A 20,171-nucleotide genomic window follows, 5' to 3' on the forward strand; every position below is an offset into this window, starting at 1 on the left:
CACCAATATAGTCTGACCCCTCTCTAACCTAACTACCCCTTTATTTCCTACATTGGCCTCCCTCCTCAGCCCTAGTTTAAACACTCCGCCACCCCAGCTAGAATTCTCTCCCCCAGCACAGCGGACCCCCTTCCATTTAGGTGCAAATCATCTGCAGAATACAGTTTGTACCCCAATGAAAAGTCAGCCCAGTGCTCTAGGAACCCAAATCCTTCTCCTCTACACTAAGACTTAAGCCATGCATTTAACTCCCTGAGCTCCCGCTGTCTTTCCTGTGATGCGCATGGCACAGGCAGTATTCCTGAGAATACTACTTTGGAGGTCCTTTCCTTCAGCTTGTAGCCTAGTTCTTTAAAATTATTCTTAAGGCTCCTCCACCTACCATTTATTCTGTCATTGGTACCGACATGGACCACAACAGCTGGATCATCACCAGCCCCTCCCAGCAATTTGTCCACCCGTTCCACCACATGCCGAACCCTGGCACCAGGGAGACAGCAAACCATTCGGTTGAGGCGGTCTTGGCAACAAATTATTCTATCCGTCTTCCTGATTATAGAATCCCCTACAACTATCAATTGTCTTGGCTTACCTGCATTACCATCCCGCCGACTACTAGCTGGGCTGTTCTCCCGGCTGTTAGGGAGATCAGTATCCACTAGGGCTGCCTTTTCTGAGACTGACACCCTCGCATCATCACCCAACCTGGCAATTTTGCTTGGAATGCCAGAAACCGGATCGGCCTTCCTTGTCTTTGACCCCTTTCTACTGCCCCTAACTTCATTAACCCAGCTACTTACCTGATCCTGCTCACCCATGTCTTCACCCTCCAGTTCTAACCCACTAACTGCATGCTCTGTGAGCAGCAAGCTCCGCTCAAAATTGTCTATCTTCCTCAGTGTTGCATTTTGCTCCTCCAGATCTCTAATGCGAGCTTCCAGGTGAACAACATGCTCACATCTGCCACAGAGATATTCACCCTGGAACTCCGGCTCCAGTCTTGTATACATATGACAAACTGTGCACTGAAGAAAACCTCCAATCCTGCTATCCATTATCCAAGTTACACCAAAACAGCGAACAATTGTCAAAGAAAAAGAAAAGAAGAGTACTTACTGGGGCTTCAACTCCTCTTTTCAACTCCGGTTTTAGAACTCCACTTAGTTCACAAGCCACTTAAACCACCAAGCTCAGACGTGTCACTTTATGCGTAATAACTTTGGAATGCTTTTACCTATCCAAGCGATTCTGAGATTTTTTTCTCGTGACACATTATACTTTAAGTTAGTGGTAAAACTTTGTCGATACATTCAGTATTTTTTTGTGAAAAACACCAAAATGAAGAGAAAAATTTGCATTTTTCTTAATTTAAATGCTTGTAAGACAGATAGTAATACCACACAAAATAAATTAATTAACATTTCAAACATGTCTACTTTAGATTGCCATTGTTTTTTCTACATCGTTTTTTGTACATCCTTTTATTTTTCTAGGACGTTGCAAGGCTCAGAACTTTAGCAGAAATTTCTCACAATTTCAAGAACATTTCAAAAGGCTATTGATACAGGGATGAGTTCAGTTGTGAGGTGGTTTTGAGGGGCTTTTACAATGCAAATCCCCATAAATAACCCATTTTAAAAACTGAACCCCTCAAAGTATTCAGAACAGCATTTAGAAGTTTTTTGCTGACTTTAGTGGCTGTGAAAATTAAAATCTACATTTTTTCTAATAAAATGTGGACATTTTCAATTTTTACAAGGCATAAAGAAGAAAAAGCACCCCAAACATTTGAAAACCAATTTCTCCCAATTACGGAACGTGGTCATAAACTGCTGTTTGGACACACGGCAGGGGTCAAAAGGGAAGGATCACCATTTGGAGCTCAAATTAGCTGGAATGGTTTTTGGGTGCCAAGTCACATTTGCAAAGTGCCTGCGGGACCAAAGCAGTAGAAACCCCCCAAAAGTTACCCCATTTGGGAAACTACACCCCTTAAGGAATCTATCTAGGGGTATCGTAAGCATTTAGACCCCACTGTTCTTTTGCAGATTTTATTGGAATTAGGCCATAAAAATAAACCTCAACATTGTTTCCACTAAAAAGTTGCATTTTTTTATTTTCACAATGGATAAAGTAGAAAAAGCTGCCCCAACATTTGCAAAGCAATTTCTCTAGAGTATGGAAATACCCCACATGTGGTCATAAACTGCTGTTTGGACACACATCAAGGCTCAGAAAGGTAGGAGCGCTATTTGGCATGCAGATTTTGCTGGATTGGTTTTTGGGTGTCATGTCACATTTGTAAAACCCTAAAGTACCAGAGTACAGTGGAAGCCCCATTTTGTAGGGACTCCATTTTGGAAACTACGCCCCTCAAGGCATTTAACATTTGCATGGACATATGACAGAGCTCAGAAGTGAAGAGCAACATACGAATTTGAGGTAAATTTTGGTGATTTTCATAGTATTGGCCCACAATTGCAGGGCTCTGAGGTCAGTAGTGACCCCTATTTTGGAAACTGCATCCCTTAAGGCATTTTAGGGGTGTAGTGAGCATTTTTCCCCGACAGGTGTTTTTCCATTAGTAATTAACCCCTTCCCGACATTTGACGTATGGTTACGTCATTTCCGGGTAGGGGACGTATGGAATGGGCTCACGGAGTGAACTTGCTCCATACGATGTGGGTGTCGATTGTATGTTACAGCCGACACTTCACAGTAAGGCTCGGGATCCTGCTAGTTAAACTCATTTAATGCCGCGGTCAATAGCGACCGCGTTATTTAAATAGTTAGAAAGAGGGGGGCGACCCCTCTAGCAGCTCATCACGCCCCCCGCAATGCAATTGCTGGGTGGCGATGGTTGCTGTTGCTATGGCTGCCTGGGGGCCTAATGAAGACCCCCAGGTCTGCCATCTTTGTATTTCTATTAAGCCCTGCCTGTCAGAAAAGACGATATACTGCAATACATTAGTATTGCAGTGTATCGTGAAAGCGATCCAACGACCGCTGATTGAAGTCCCCTTGGGGGACTAATAAAAAAAGTAATAAATAAGTTGGTAAAAAAAACAAATAAATTAAAAGTTTAAAAAAAAAACCTTTTCCCATTTCCCCCCTAGAGCATAGTGGAACAATAACTAAATAAACATGATTGGTATTGCCGCATCCGTAAAAAGTCTGAACTATTACAATATATCATTATTTAACCTGCACAGTGCACCCTGTAAAAAAAATTGTAAACGCCAGAATCGCTATTTTTTGGTCAAAATGGAATAAAAAGTGATTAAAACATTGCATGTACCCCAAAATTAAATCTTTAAAAACTACAGCTTGTCGTGCAAAAAATAAGCGCTCATAACACTTAATTGACGGAAAAATAAAAAAGTTATGGCTCTTTGAATTTGGCGACACAAAATATATTTTATTTTTTACACTTAGTTTTTTACTTGTAAAAGTAGTAAAACATAGGAAAAACTATATATATATTTGGTATCCCTGTTATCATATTGACCCGCAGAATAAAGTTAACATGTTGTTTTAATTGCACAAGGAATTCCGTAAAAACGAAGTGCAAAAAACAATGTCAGAATCGCTGTTTTTTTCATTTTCTACCCCACAAATTATTTTTTTCCCATTTCCTAGTACATTAAATGGGACAATAAATGGCGCTACGAAAAACTACAGTTTTTGGAATGTGTGGAGGAAAAAAAAGAAAATTAAAATCTGAAAGTTACGACGGGAAGGGGATGGTGCAAAGTAAAAATTGCAATTTACCGCTGATATGGCATTTTAGTGCACAATATGTTATGCCCAGTTTGTGCCACCGAAGACACATATTTTGTAAACTGCTAAGCTAGTTCCCCCGGGTATGGCGATGCCATATTTGTGGACGTAAACTGCTGTTTGGGCATGCTGTAGGGTTCAGAAGGGAGGGAGCAGCATTTGGCTTTGGGAGCGCAGATTTTGTTTGGCAGTTGCTCTGTTTGGAGTTTTATTGGTATTTCAGTTTATAATGTGGGGGTACATGTAAGCTGGGCAGAGTACATCAGGGCATAATAAGAGGGTATAATAATGCGGTAAATAAATAATATTTCAGCGATATGTGGCCAGTGTCGCACTGATAAATGGTGCCCGATCTTATCCACTTTTGGACACTCTTTGTGTCGCTATATTCTGAGAGCCGGAACTAAAATATTTTTTAGTCAAAAAAACGGTGTAACGGCTTGTATATTGCGGGACAGGTTTTAGTTTTTTTTTGTACTTTTTTGAGGTACATGCAACTTTTTATTCTATGTTTTGTGAGGGGTGGTGTTAAAAAGAAAAAAAAAGGGAATCTGGCAGTTTTTTGTTTTATTTTTTTTGCGGTGTTCACCGTGCGGGAAAAATTATATTATAGTTTTATAGATTGGGTCGTTATGGACGCGGTGACACCAAATATGTGTACTTTTTTTTAACATATTCATTTTTTTCCCAATAATAAAAGGCTTATTATAGGAAAAAAGGCAGTGTTTGTTTTTATAAACTTGAAACTTTTCTTTTTCACTTTTATTAAACTTTTTTTGTCCCACTTGGGGACTTGAGGGCCTGCACCTCTGAGCTTTACTCTAATGCATTGCACTACCCACGTAGTGCAATGCATTAGAGCTGTCAGTCATTCACTGACAGCAAGCCTATTTGGTCCCGTCTGTGGGCGGGGCCTAATAGGCTATCGTACGTCGCAGACCAGGAGGCCATTATTAGGCATCTGGTTGCCATAGCAACGATCGGCATCGTCACGATAACATTGTGTTGATGTTGATCACTACAAACTTCTAAGAAGCCGCAATTGCTTTTGATCATGGCATCTAAGAAATTAATGGCAAGGATCGGAGCTAGCTCCATTCCCTGACGTTACAGCACGGTGTCAGCTGTAACGTACAGCTGACACCGGAGGCTGATGTCGCAGGCTCAGCTCCTGAGCCTGCACCATCTTGTTACTGTGGCCGGATGCCTTTTAGGCCCCGCCTCTGGGCGGGACCTAGCAGACTTCCGTACTTGGCAGACAGGAGGCCATTGTTAGGCTTCCGGTCTGCTGGAGCAGTCATCGGAACCCCACAATTTCATTGCAGGGTTCCGATCTGCTTGTAAACACCATAGATGCAGCGCTCGCTTTTGAGCGCTGCAACTAAGGGGTTAAACGGCCAGATCAGAGGCTAGCTCCGGTCCTGACCTTCAAGCAGTGATTGTGTTAAGCTATCACAGCTTTAAAACTGTGTCTGCAGACGTGTCTGCTGACACAGTACTCTGTTAATGCTGTGACGTAATAGTCCGTCAGTTTGCATTAACAGGACAACACCTGTGACGGACTATTACATCACATAGCGTTAAGGGGTTAATGTTCTTGCAGACATTAGGATTAGGTTGAAGAGCTTGATGATATAATACTGAGTGACAGTAGAAACTCCATGACAGAATACTAAGACGCATGCAACCTTTCGACTCACGTAGGGGTCTTTGTTTTGAGAAAAAAAAGGAAGTGTTTATTAACACAATCCAAAGACAAAGTTTCGACTCACGTAGAAGTCTTTGTCATGCAAGTCTTTGGACTTGCATGACAAAGACTTCTACGTGAGTCGAAACGTTGTCTTTGGATTGTGTTAATAAAAACTTCCATTTTTTGCCACATCGATGCTGTCATGGAGTTTGTACTGGATTTGAAGGTCTAACTTTTTTAACTCTGGCTTCAGTCAGTCACATGACCCAGATCATTGGCATGCCTTATATTATGCTCTGTTCACGCAGAGTTTTTTGCTTCTGTGAGAAGGGTGGAGGACAGTGCGGTGTGCGCAGTAAGCCAAGGCAACTTTCCTGGCTAATGCACAGATAGGTGACAGAAGCAAGCTCAGTACATATATACAGCACTAGAACAAAGCCAAGTACATAAATACAACACCAGAACCAAGCTCATACATATATACAGCATCAGAACAAAGCTCAGTACATATATACAGCACCTGAACAAAGCTCAGTACATAAATAAAACACAAGAACCAAGCTCAGTACATATATACAGCACCTGAACATAGCTCAGTGCATAAATAAAACACAAGAACCAAGCTCAGTACATATATACAGCACCAGAACAAAGCTCATACAAATATACAACACTAGAACCAAGCTCATATACTGTCCCCGTCACTTCTGACAACAAACAATCCCAAGCCCACATGGTTGGCACACAAAGGGTTTTATAAGTGCGGTGTTAGTTCTAGCAAAGTTTGCACTTTCTCTTGCCATGACTAAGAACGCAGTCTGCGTTCGAAACGCGTAGGCTCGGGTACATACCCTGACTACTCCTGCCTTGAGACTGCGTCTCCCTTTCAATTTTAATGATATCTCTATTAAACATGGGAATTGTTCTTCCCTTTTAAACTACCATCAGCGCTGGATCATCCTTTCCTTTTCCTTGCCACATACACCACGGGCCGTCGCGGGGATCCGAGCGATACTTCTGGAGACGCAGACCAGTGAGCTGGAGGTTTCCTCCCTTTTTCTATACTGACATATATACAGCACCTGAACAAATCTCAGTACATAAATAAAACACAAGAACCAAGCTCAGTACATATATACAGCACCAAAACAAAGTTCATACAAATATACAACACTAGAATCAAGCTCATATACATATATACAGCACCAGAACCAAGCTCAGTACATATATATAGCACCAGAACAAACCTCAGTACATAAATACAACACCAGAACCAAGCTCAGTACATATATACAGCACCAGAACAAAGCTCAGTACATATATACTCACCAGAACCAAGCTCAATACATATATACAGCATCAAAACCAAGCTCAGTACATATATACTCACCAGAGCAAAGGTCAGTACATAAATACAGCACCAAAATCAAGCTCAGTACTTTATTTATGTAATGAGCTTGGTTTTGGTATTGTATTTATGTACTGAGTTTGGTTCTCGTGTTGTATATATGTAGTGAGCTTGGTTCTGGTGTATATATGTACTGAGCTTGGTATTGTTGCTGTATATATGTATATGAGCCTGGTTCTGGTGTTGTATATATGTACTGAGCTTTGTTCTGGTGTTGTATATATGTGCTGAGCTTGGTTCTGCTGTTGTATATATGTACTGAGCTTGGTTCTGGTGTTGTATATATGTACTGAGCTTGGTTCTGGTGTTGTATATATGTACTAAGCTTGGTTCTGATGTTGCATATATGTACTGAGCTTGGATCTGGTGCTGTATATATGTATAAGCTTGGTTTTGGGTAGCATATATGTATTGAGCTTGGTTCTGGTGCTGTATATATGTATGAACTTTGTTCTGGTGTTGTATATATGTATTGAGCATGTTTCTGATACTGTATATATGTATGAACTTTCTTTTGGTGTAGTATATATGTATTAAGCTTGGTTCTGTACCTGTATATATGTAGTGAGCTTAGTTCTGGTGCTGTATTTATGTACTGAGCTTGGTTATGTTGCTGTATATATGTACTGAGCTTGGTTCTGATGCTGTAAATATGTATGAGCTTGGTTCTGGTGCTGTATTTATGTACTGAGATTGGTTCTGGAGTTGTATACACTACCGTTCAATAGTTTAGGGTCACTTAGAAATTTCCTTATTTTTGAAAGAAAAGCACAGTTTTTTTTCAATGAAGATAACATTAAATTAATCAGAAATACACTCTATACATTGTTAATGTGCTAAATGACTATTCTAGCTGTAAACGTCTGGTTTTTAATGCAATATCTACATAGGTGTATAGAGGCCCATTTCCAGCAACCATCACTCCAGTGTTCTAATGGTACATTATGTTTGTTAACTGTGTTAGAAGGCTAATGGATGATAAGAAAACACTTGAAACCCCTTGTGCAATTATGTTAGCACCGATGTAAACAGTTTTGTTGTTTAGAGGAGCTATAAAACTGACCTTCCTTTGAGCTAGTTGAGAATCTGGAGCATTACATTTGTGGGTTCGATTAGACTCTCAAAATGGCTAGAAAAAGAGAGCTTTCATGTGAAACTCGACAGTCTATTCTTGTTCTTAGAAATGAAGGCTATTCCATGCGAGAAATTGCCAAGAAAGTGAAGATTTCCTACAACGGTGTGTACTACTCCTTTCATAGGACAGCGCACACAGGCTCTAACCAGAATAGAAAGAGAAGTGGGAGGCCCTGCTGCACAACTGAGCAACCGGACAAGAGAGTCTATAGTTTGAGAAATAGACGCCTCACAGGTCCTCAACTGGCAGCTTCATTAAATAGTACCCGCAAAACTCCAGTGTCAACCTTCTACAGTGAAGAGGTGACTCCGGGATGCTGTCCTTCAGGGCAGAGTGGCAAAGAAAAAGCCATATTTGAGACTGGCTAATAAAAGGAAAAGATTAATATGGGCAAAAGCACACAGACATTGGACAGAGGAAGATTGGAAAAAAGTGTTATGGACAGACGAATCAAGTTTGAGGTGTTTGGATCACACAGAAGAACATTTGTGAGACGCAGAACAACTGAAAAGATGCTGGAAGAGTGCCTGACGCCATCTGTCAAGCATGGTGGAGGTAATGTGATGGTCTGGGGTTGCTTTGATGCTGGTAAAGTGGGAGATTTGTACAAGGTAAAAGGGATTTCGAATAAGGAAGGCTATCACTCCATTTTGCAACGCCATGCCATACCCTGTGGACAGCGCTTGATTGGAGCCAATTTCATCCTACAACAGGACAATGACCCAAAGCACACCTCCAAATTATGCAAGAACTATTTAGGGAAGAAGCAGGCAGCTGGTATTCCATCTGTAATGGAGTGGCCAGCACAGTCACCAGATCTCAACCCCATAGAGCTGTTGTCGGAGCAGCTTGACCATATGGTACGCAAGAAGTGCCCATGAAGCCAATCCAACTTGTGGGAGGGGCTTCTGGAAGCATGGGGGGAAATTTCTCCCGATTACCTCAGAAAATTAACAGCTAGAATGCCAAAGATCTGCAATGCTGTAATTGCTGCAAATGGAGCATTCTTTGACGAAAGCAAAGTTTGAAGAAAATTATTATTACAAATAAAAATCATTATTTCTAACCTTGTCAATGTCTTGACTATATTTTCTAGTCATTTTGCAACTCATTTGATAAATATAAGTGTGATATTCATGGAAAACACAAAATTGTCTTGGTGACCCCAAACTTTTGAACGGTAGTGTATATGTTCTGAGCTTCACTTTGGTGCTGTATATATGTATTGAGCTTGGTTGTTATGATGTATATAACTCCGTTGCTCCGTACATAAATACAGCACAAGCACAAATGTAGCTCAGTACAGAGATCATTTGCAAATTTAGTTTAACCCCTGCCAAATAAGTTTGTACAGCATAAAACTACAGCTCCCAGTATAGCCAGAACGATGGTAAGAATATGCTGGGAGTTGTTTCACAAAAAAAGAATGATACACCCATCAACTTGCTGCAGATCATACAGTGACTACAGTAGTGATCAGTCACAGGGAGAATAAATATTTACATTTAGTGACTCACCGGTGATGACTTCTCAGATTGGAGTCGTTCTTTTTCTCTTTTCTTTGGATCTCTATGATGACTTCTCCCGGTCACAACCCATTTCTGCAGAGTTTGCCGCTCAGATGTCTTCAGCCTCTCACTTTTCCAACATTTCCGCACTTATAAACGAAGATAGAATTCTCATGGTGCTGCACACTATGCTCCTAAATATAATAGTAAATTTAATAGTATCATACACTGTGCCCCCGAATATAATAGTACATACACTGTGCCCCTGAACATAATAGTGCTGAACATAATAGTGCTACACAATGTACTGAATATACACTGCGCTCCTGAATATAATAGTACTATACACTGTACTCCTGAATATAATGGTACTATATACTACACTCCTGAATATAATAGTATTATACACTGTACTCCTGAATATAATAGTATCATACACTGTGTCCATGAATAAAATAGTGTCAAACACTAAAGTAATGCACCACACACAGTGTCCCTTTTAGGTAGTGCCCCTCATAGACACTCCCATATTTAAGGGCCTTTTACACCTGCCGATATTCGGCAGGTGCAGCGAGCGCCGATCAACGATACATTGTTTGTTTGGCGCTCGCTTGCTCCTGTCACACGGAGCTATGGATGGGACGAGCAGTCGTTACTCCAATCGTTCGTGCCCATACATTATTATCATGTCGGCAGCACGTCTCGCTGTTTACCCTTGTTCTCCCAGGGAGATGTGCTGCAGACAACGATAATCTTTAACTTTTTTAAAACGATATAACCAGCAGATAAATGAGCGTTTGCTCATTTATCTTCTGATTGCTGACCTTATTACACAGGGCAGGTATCGGCAACAAGCGTTATATGAACGCTGGTCTGCACGATAGTCGCCCAGTGTAAAACCCCCTTTGGCGTCTCTAATAGAGCCCCCTGTAGATAGTGTGCCCCATAGTGTCCTCTGTAGATAGTGTTCCCCATAGAGCCCCCTGTAGATAGTGCCTCTCATAGAGCCCTCTGTAGATAGTGCTCCCCATAGTGCCCTTTGTAGATAGTAGCGTTCCCTGTAGATAGGGATTTTATTATTGTTCCCTATAGATAGTGCCCCCTGTGTCGTCCCCTGTAGATAGTGCAACCTGTGGCGTGCCCTGAAGATAGTGCGCACTGAGGCGTACCCTGTAGATAGGGGACTCTATACAGTCCCCTGTAGTTAGCGCCCCCTATATAGCCCTCCACTGTAGTTAGTGCCCCCTATATAGTCCTCCCCTGTAGTTAGTGCCTGCTATATAGTCCTCCCCTGTAGTTAGTGCCCCTATATAGTCCTCCCCTGCAGTTAGTGCCCCTATATAGTCCTTCCCAGTAGTAAGTGCCCCTATATAGTCCTCCCCTGTAGTTGATGCCCCTTATAAAGACATCCCATGTAGTTAGTGCTTCCTATATAGTCTTCCCCTGTAGTTAGTGTCCCCCATATAGTCCTCCCCTGTAGTTATTGCCCCCTAAATAGTCCTCCAATGTAGTTATTGTCCCCTATATAATCCTCCAACGTACTCCAACATAGTTATTGTCCCCTATATAGTCTTCCCCTGTAGTTATTGTCCCCTATAGTTAAAGCCCCCCCCAACACTACCCACAGTAAAACAAAAAAAAACCTGCAAATGCTTACATGTCCCGTTGCCACGCCATCCTCAGGTGGTGTCAGTCCTCCCCCAGCGGAACGACGCAGCGGTGCGATTACATCATCGCGCCGATTGCATCATCACTAATCCGCAGAATGGCGAGGCATCATGTGTCTCTCCAGTGCAGCGCTAGTCAACTCAATTGTATTCGCGTCCTAAGGACGCAAATATAATTGAGTGCAGGGGACCAGTTCCTGTTTCTCGCTTCACCCCAATTCTGCGAAACGGCTGTAATTTTAACAAGTGGTTCAGGAAAACTGGGGCGAACCGGACGGATCCCACCTCTGCTTTAACCTCTTTCTTAGCGATATTTATAGAATTCTTATGATAACTTATCACTTAACATGTTCAAAAAAGCTCCTCACAATCTCTGCTCCAGTGCAAACCTAAGCAGAATCATTTAATTCAGTCATTACTTCAGGGGTGTTAGTATAGTGCAAATCTATGTTTGTTTTAATTCGTTTTATTTTCATTTTCATTATTACCAGAAAAAATATACTCTATATTCCCTTCCCGTTGTAGGTGGAAAAAAAAAACAATAATCCGGAAAAGAGTCATTACATATTATTAAAGAAGCACTCCAGCATTTTTTTTCCTTGTCTATATAGTGCAGCATAGGCTATTATTAAAGATGACTATAGAGGCTCTTGGGTATGCCATGTGTATACCTGTTCCAGTTGATGTGCCATTTATGGGTTGTCTGCCGTCTTGGTTCCTTCTTCAGCTCTGATATGGTTCTCCTAATGCAGACTATATTTTCCATGATGCTTCTGACTTTGCAGAGGGGATGGAGTTTCATCACACTGCAATCTTAGTCTTGTTTAAGTGCAGCAAGTTATAGATCAGTGACATAGAACTTCTGTCGTCACACTGCAGTCCCATTGTATCCTATGCAGCTCAGGCTGTTTCCTCTGCCTGCTACTTGTAATAGGTTTCTCCATGTCAGTTTTTACACATGAGGCTGGGGAGAGCAGCATCTCATAAAGTACTCACTTAACTCTCTAAACACAGCACTCACAGATAGTATAGACACGTGTGAGTCAGGCAGGGCCTATTTGTAAAGGATCTGCCAGGCACAGCTTCGGGGTTAACTCCCATAGGTAATCAGTCTACACCTGAATCTACGTCTCTGAGACTGACTCCTTCTTCCACCACTCAGGATGACAGGCTTAGGAGTGGGAGAGCCTATCGCAGCCTTGCCAGACGGAGCTAGCTCCCGCCCTCTGTCTATTTATACCTGCCTTTCCTGTTCCTCCTTGCTTGTGATTCTTCCCGTGTGGTTTCCTGGCCCAGCTACAGCTCCTAACTATTTGATCCTGCTCCATACTGACCCTGGCTTACTGACTACTCTTCTGCTCTGCGTTTGGTACCTCGTGCTCTCCTGGTTTGACTTGGCTCGTTCACCACTCTGTTGCTCACGGTGTTGCCGTGGGCAACTGCCCCTTTCCCTTTGCTTTGTATTCCCTTGTATGTTTATCTCGTGCACTTACTGAGCATAGGGACAGCCGCCCAGTTGTACCCCGTCGCCTAGGGCGGGTCGTTGCAAGTAGGCAGGGACAGAGTGGTGGGTAGATTAGGGCTCACTTGTTCGTTTCCCTACCCCCGTCGTTACATAATCACAAGCCCATACCTAGTCTACCCTGGTCCCTGACACCACTATGGAACCCCTTGAGACCCTGGCTCAGCAAATGCAGGGTCTCTCCCTACAGGTCCAGGCCCTGGCTCACAGGGTCAAGCAGCCTGATGCTACCTTGGTAGTTCCCCTCACCTCGCCTCCTGAACCCCACCTCAAGTTGCCCGACCGGTTCTCAGGGGACCGGAGGGCTTTTCTCTCCTTTCGGGAGAGTTGTAGGCTTTACTTTCGCTTAAAGCCCCACTCCTCAGGTTCTGAGAGCCAGCGAGTGGGTATAATTATGTCCCGGCTCCAGGACGGGCCCCAAGAATGGGCCTTCTCCTTGGCTCCTGACGCCCCTGAACTTTCCTCCGTTACATAGTTACATAGTTACATAGTTAGTACGGCTGAAAAAAGACACATGTCCATCAAGTTCAACCAAGGGAAGGGAAAAGGGAAGGAAAAATTTCTACACATAGGAGCTAATATTTTTTTGTTCTAGGAAATTATCTAACCCTTTTTTAAAGCCATCTACTGTCCCTGCTGCGACCAGCTCCTGTGGTAGGCTATTCCATAGATTCACAGTTCTCACTGTAAAGAAGCCTTGTCGCCTCTGCAGCTTGAACCTTTTTTTCTCCAGACGGAGGGAGTGTCCCCTTGTTTTTTGAGGGGGTTTTACAAGGAACCGGATTTCACCATATTTTTTGTATGTGCCATTAATATATTTGTATAAGTTAATCATGTCCCCCCTTAGTCGTCTTTTTTCAAGGCTAAATAGGTTTAATTCTTTCAATCTTTCCTCATAACTTAAATTCTCCATGCCCCTAATTAGCTTCGTTGCTCTTCTTTGTATTTTTTCCAACTCCAGGGCATCCTTTCTATGAACTGGAGCCCAGAACTGAACTGCATATTCTAGATGAGGCCTCACTAATGCTTTGTAAAGTGGTAATATTACATTCCTGTCCCGCGAGTCCATGCCTCTTTTAATACACGACAATATCCTGCTGGCCTTTGAAGCAGCTGATTGACACTGCATGCTGTTATTGAGTTTATGATGTACAAGTACACACAGATCCTTCTCAACAAGTGAATCCGCCAGTGTAGCTCCCCCTAGGACATATGATGCATGCAGGTTGTTGGTACCCAGATGCATAACTTTACATTTATCTACATTAAACTTCATCTGCCAAGTGGACGCCCAAACACTTAGTTTGTTTAAATCTGCCTGCAATTCATGAACATCTTCCATAGACTGAACTATATTACATAGCTTGGTGTCATCTGCAAAAATAGAAATAGTGCTATTAATCCCATCCTCTATAGCATTAATAAACAAGTTGAATAATAGTGGTCCCAGCACTGAACCCTGGGGTACACCACTTATAACCGGTGACCATTCAGAGAAGGAATCATTGACCACAACTCTCTGGATACGGTCCTTGAGCCAATTCTCAATCCAATTACAAACTATATTTTCTAAACCTATAGTCCTTAATTTACCCATTAGGCGTCTATGGGGGACAGTGTCAAATGCCTTTGCAAAGTCCAAAAACACTAAATCCACAGCGGCCCCTCTGTCTAGACTTCTGCTCACCTCTTCATAAAAACAGATTAGGTTAGTTTGACAACTTCTGTCCTTAGTAAAACCGTGCTGGCTGTCACTTATAATGCTATTTATTGTCACATAATCCTGTATATAGTCCCTCAATAGCCCCTCAAACATATTCCCCACGATGGATGTTAAGCTTACTGGTCTATAATTACCTGGGGAAGACCTAGAGCCCTTTTTGAAAATAGGCACCACATTTGCGCTGCGCCAGTCCCTTGGCACTATACCAGTCACTAGAGATTCTCTGAATATTATGAAAAGGGGGACAGAAATAACTGAACTAAGCTCTTTAAGAATTCTAGGGTGTAACCCATCTGGTCCCGGCGCATTGTGCACATTTATTTTATTTAATTTAGCTTGGACCATCTCTACATTCATCCAATTCAGTATATCAACTGATATATTAACAGCACTGGCAGCGGCTACATCAGCTGCTCTTTCTTCAGTTGTATATACAGAGCTAAAGAACCCATTTAGTAAACCTGCCTTCTCTTGATCCCCTGTGATCAACTCCCCATTACCATTATCTAGGGGTCCTACATGTTCAGACCTTGGCTTTTTAGCATTTATATACTTGAAGAATTTTTTGGGATTTGTTTTACTATCCTTGGCCACCTGCCTTTCATTTTGTATTTTTGCTAATTTTATTTCATTTTTACAGATTTTATCTTGATCGTTGATCTTTTCTTTTCTGCTCTCGGACTCATTTATGACGAGACTGACAAGACTGCCTTTGCCGAGAGTCAGCTGGTGACCTTACATCAGAGTAAGAGACCTGTTGAGGAGTATTGTTCTGACTTTAGGAAGTGGTGCATAGCTTCTCGGTGGAATGACCCTGCCTTAAGGTGCCAGTTTAGGTTGGGTCTGTCGAATTCCCTGAAAGACCTGCTAGTTAGCTATCCCTCTTCTGACTCCCTAGACCAGGTTATGGCTTTAGCGGTACGACTTGACCGACGTCTCAGGGAACGACAACGCAAACGTTTATGTGTTTTCTCCTCCGACTCCCCCATGATGCCTCCCGAGGTTCCATTGCTTCGTTCTTCCCCGGAAGACTCAGAGGTACCTATGCAACTCGGGGCCTTCGTGTCCCCCCAACAACGTAGAGATTTCCGCAGGAAGAATGGTCTCTGCTTCTACTGTGGGGATGACAAGCATCAAGTGAACAACTGTCCTAAGCGTAAGAATGCAGCCGGAGAACTTCCGCGCCTAAGTGATCAACGGGGAGGTCACTTGGGTGCACAGGTATTTCCCGTAAATATGAAACGTAATAAGATCTTGCTTCCCTTTCAGGTCTCTTTTGGTGGTAGGTCTGCTACCGGCAGTGCCTTCATGGATTCAGGGTCCTCTGCTAATATCATGTCTGTGGAATTTGCTATGTCTCTTGCTATGCCTTAGAATGATTTGCCTAAACCTGTCCTGGTAGTGGGTATCGACTCCACTCCTCTTGCTAATGGTTATTTTACACAGCATACCCCTGTTTTTGAACTCCTTGTTGGCTCCATGCATTTGGAGCAGTGCTCTGTACTGTTGATGCAGGGATTATCGTCCGATTTGGTTTTAGGCCTGACCTGGTTGCAGTTGCATAATCCCACGTTTGACTGGAATACTGGGGAGCTTACCAAATGGGGTAATGAATGTTTGACGTCATGTTTTTCTGTTAATTCTATTTCTCCCCCTGAGGAGGTGAACACGCTACCTGAGTTTGTTCGGGACTTCGCTGATGTTTTCTCTAAGGAGGCCTCCGAAGTGTTACCTCCTCATAGAGAATACGATTGCGCTATCGAATTGGTACCAGGAGCTAAGCTTCCTAAGGGTAGGATATTTAATCTTTCTTGTCCCGAACGTGAAGCCATGAGAGAGTATATCCAGGAATGCCTGGCCAAGGGTTACATTCGCCCCTCTACTTCTCCGGTAGGTGCTGGCTTCTTCTTCGTAGGGAAGAAGTATGGTGGTCTTAAGCCATGCATTGACTACCGTAACCTGAATAAGGTCACTGTAAGGAACCAGTATCCCCTTCCTTTGATTCCTGATCTCTTTAATCAGGTTCAGGGGGCCCAATGGTTCTCTAAGTTTGATCTACAGGGGGAGTATAACCTTATCCGCATCAAAGAGGGGGATGAGTGGAAGACTGTGTTTAACACGCCCGAAGGTCATTTCGAATACCTCGTCATGCCCTTTGGGTTGTGTAATGCGCCTGCGGTCTTCCAGAATTTCATAAATGAGATTTTGAGAGATTACCTGGGGATATTTCTTGTAGTGTACCTTGATGACATACTGGTGTTTTCCAAGGACTGGCCCTCCCACATTGAGCATGTCAGGAAGGTGCTCCAGGTCCTTCGGGAAAACAAACTGTTTCCTAAAACCGAAAAATGTGTGTTTGGGGTACAGGAGATACCATTTTTGGGTCTAATCCTCACTCCTCATGAATTCCGCATGGACCCCACCAAGGTTCAGGCTGTGTCGGAATGGGTCCAACCTGCCTCCCTGAAGGCGTTACAATGTTTTTTGGGGTTCGCTAATTATTACAGGAGATTTATTGCTAACTTCTCGGTCATCGCTAAGTCTCTTACGGACCTCACTCGCAAAGTTGCTGATCTCCTCCACTGGTCTCCTGAGGCTGTCCAGGCTTTTGAGGTCCTTAAGAAGTGCTTTATCTCGGCCCCGGTGCTGGTTCAGCCCAACCAAATGGAGCCATTTATCGTGGAAGTTGACGCATCCGAGGTGGGAGTGGGGGCTGTCTTGTCCCAGGGTACCAGGTCCCTCACCCATCTCCGCCCCTGTGCCTACTTCTCCAGGAAGTTTTCGCCCACTGAGAGTAACTATGATATTGGCAACCGCAAACTCTTAGCCATTAAATGGGCATTTGAAGAGTGGCACCACTTCCTGGAGGGGGCTAGGCACCAGGTAATGGTCCTTACCGACCACAAGAATCTGGTTTTCCTAGAATCTGCCCGGATGCTAAACCCGAGACAAGCTCGATGGGCGCTATCTTTTACCAGATTCAACTTTTTGGTTACCTATAGGGCTAGGTTTAAAAATATTAAGGCCGATGCACTGTCGCGTAGCTTCATGGCCAGCCCTCCTTCGGAGGAAGATCCTGCTTGTATTTTGCCTCCCAGTATAATCATTTCTTCTATTGATTCTGATTTAGTCTCTGAAATTGCGGCTGATCAAGGTTCAGCTTCCGGGAACCTTCCTGAGGACAAGCTGTTTGTTCCCCTGCAATACCGGCTAAGGGTACTTAGGGAAAATCATGACTCCGCACTATCTGGTCATCCAGGCATCCTGGGTACCAAACACCTCATTGGCAGAAACTATTGGTGGCCTGGGTTGCCTAAAGACGTTATGGCCTACGTCGCCGCTTGTGAGGTTTGTGCTAGGTCCAAGACTCCCAGGTCCCGACCAGCGGGCTTACTACGTTCGTTGCGCATTCCCCAGAGACCTTGGACACATATCTCCATGGATTTTATCACCGATTTGCCTCCATCCCAAGGCAAGTCGGTGGTGTGGGTGGTAGTAGACCGCTTCAGTAAGATGTGCCACTTTGTGCCCCTCAAGAAACTACCCAACGCCAAGATGTTAGCTACCTTGTTTGTCAAACACATCCTGTGTCTCCATGGGGTCCCTGTCAATATTGTTTTGGACAGAGGGGTACAATTTGTTTCTTTGTTTTGGAGAGCCTTCTGTAAGAAGTTGGAGATTGATCTGTCCTTCTCCTCTGCCTTCCATCCTGAAACCAATGGCCAAACTGAGAGGACTAATCAATCTCTAGAACAATATTTAAGGTGTTTTATCTCTGACTGTCAATATGATTGGGTCTCATTCATTCCCCTCGCTGAATTTTCCCTTAATAACCGGGTCAGTAACTCGTCAGGGGTCTCCCCCTTTTTCTGTAATTTTGGGTTTAATCCACGGTTCTCCTCCGTTTCACCTGGTAGTTCCAACAATCCCGAGGTAGAGGTCGTTCATCGGGAACTGTGCACAGTCTGGGCCCAGGTTCAGAAGAACCTAGAGGCGTTCCAGAGCGTACAAAAAACTCAGGCTGATAGAAAACGTTCTGCTAACCCCTTGTTTATGGTCGGGGATCTGGTGTGGCTATCGTCTAGGAACTTGCGTCTTAAGGTTCCGTCCAAGAAGTTTGCTCCCCGCTTTATTGGGCCGTATAAGGTCATTGAAGTCCTCAATCCTGTCTCCTTCCGGCTGGAGTAACCCCCATCTTTTCGTATACACGACGTGTTTCATGCCTCCCTCCTTAAACGCTGCTCCCCGTCCTTGGCTCCCTCGAGGAAACCTCCTGTTCCCGTTCTCACCCCTGAGGGGGTGGAATTCGAGGTGGCCAAGATTGTGGACAACAAGATGGTCCAAGGCTCCCTCCAGTACCTGGTCCATTGGAGAGGATACGGGCCTGAGGAGAGGACTTGGGTACCCGCCCGGGATGTTCACGCTGGGGTATTGGTCAGGAAGTTACATCTTCGCTTCCCCAGTAAACCAGGTCCACTTAGAAAGGGTCCGGTGGCCCCTCATAAAAGGGGGGGGTACTGTAAAGGATCTGCCAGGCACAGCTTCGGGGTTAACTCCCATAGGTAATCAGTCTACACCTGAATCTACGTCTCTGAGACTGACTCCTTCTTCCACCACTCAGGATGGCAGGCTTAGGAGTGGGAGAGCCTATCGCAGCCTGGCCAGATGGAGCTAGCTCCCGCCCTCTGTCTATTTATACCTGCCTTTCCTGTTCCTCCTTGCTTGTGATTCTTCCCGTGTGGTTTCCTGGCCCAGCTACAGCTCCTATCTCTTTGAACCTGCTCCATACTGACCCTGGCTTACTGACTACTCTTCTGCTCTGCGTTTGGTACCTCGTGCTCTCCTGGTTTGACTTGGCTCGTTCACCACTCTGTTGCTCACGGTGTTGCCGTGGGCAACTGCCCCTTTCCTTTTGCTTTGTATTCCCTTGTATGTTTGTCTCGTGCACTTACTGAGCATAGGGACCGCCGCCCAGTTGTACCCCGTCGCCTAGGGCGGGTCGTTGCAAGTAGGCAGGGACAGAGTGGCGGGTAGATTAGGGCTCACTTGTTCGTTTCCCTACCCCCGTCGTTACACTATTCTAGCTTTTTTGATGCCTGGGGCGAAAATTTAAATAGCGTCCCCTTAGATCTTGATTGACATCCCCCCCCCCCCCCCCCCGGCTTGTATACATCACTACCAACCTCCTCCAACTCTTGTGGATGTGCTATTACCTTGTACTTCCATGGCATGCCCGGTGCAGCAATGAAGCCGGGTAGAGTACACCTCACTGCACGGTGTGTGCCCAAGTAATACAAGGCAATGGCGCATATGAGAAAGTTGGAGGAGGCTTGTAGTGATGTATAACAGTCAGGAAGATGTTAATCAAGCATGGAAAGGTGGAACTATGTGACTCTTCAGGATAGCGGCAGATCCCCATGACCCTTTAATTATTAATTAGCATACAGTGTGCGCTGTTTAAATGTTTATTTATTAGATTTTGCTGCATCTAAAAAAAATATAGAAGGGAATGTTTGGAAATATTGGCAGGTCATGTATTACTGCATGGTGGCGGTTCTAAGGGTTAAAACTATCAGAAAAGTTCCCATTAAATATACAATGAATTGAAAACAATTCCATCTGCCCTGCAACTTTGTTATTATAAATATATCCTATATAATTCCAGCTTCAGAACTAAGCTTTGACATATATACAGTATCAGAACCACGCTTAATACATATATACAGAAATAGAACAAA

Source organism: Rhinoderma darwinii, chromosome 3 (assembly GCF_050947455.1).
Source record: "Rhinoderma darwinii isolate aRhiDar2 chromosome 3, aRhiDar2.hap1, whole genome shotgun sequence".
NCBI classification, from domain to species: domain Eukaryota; kingdom Metazoa; phylum Chordata; class Amphibia; order Anura; family Rhinodermatidae; genus Rhinoderma; species Rhinoderma darwinii.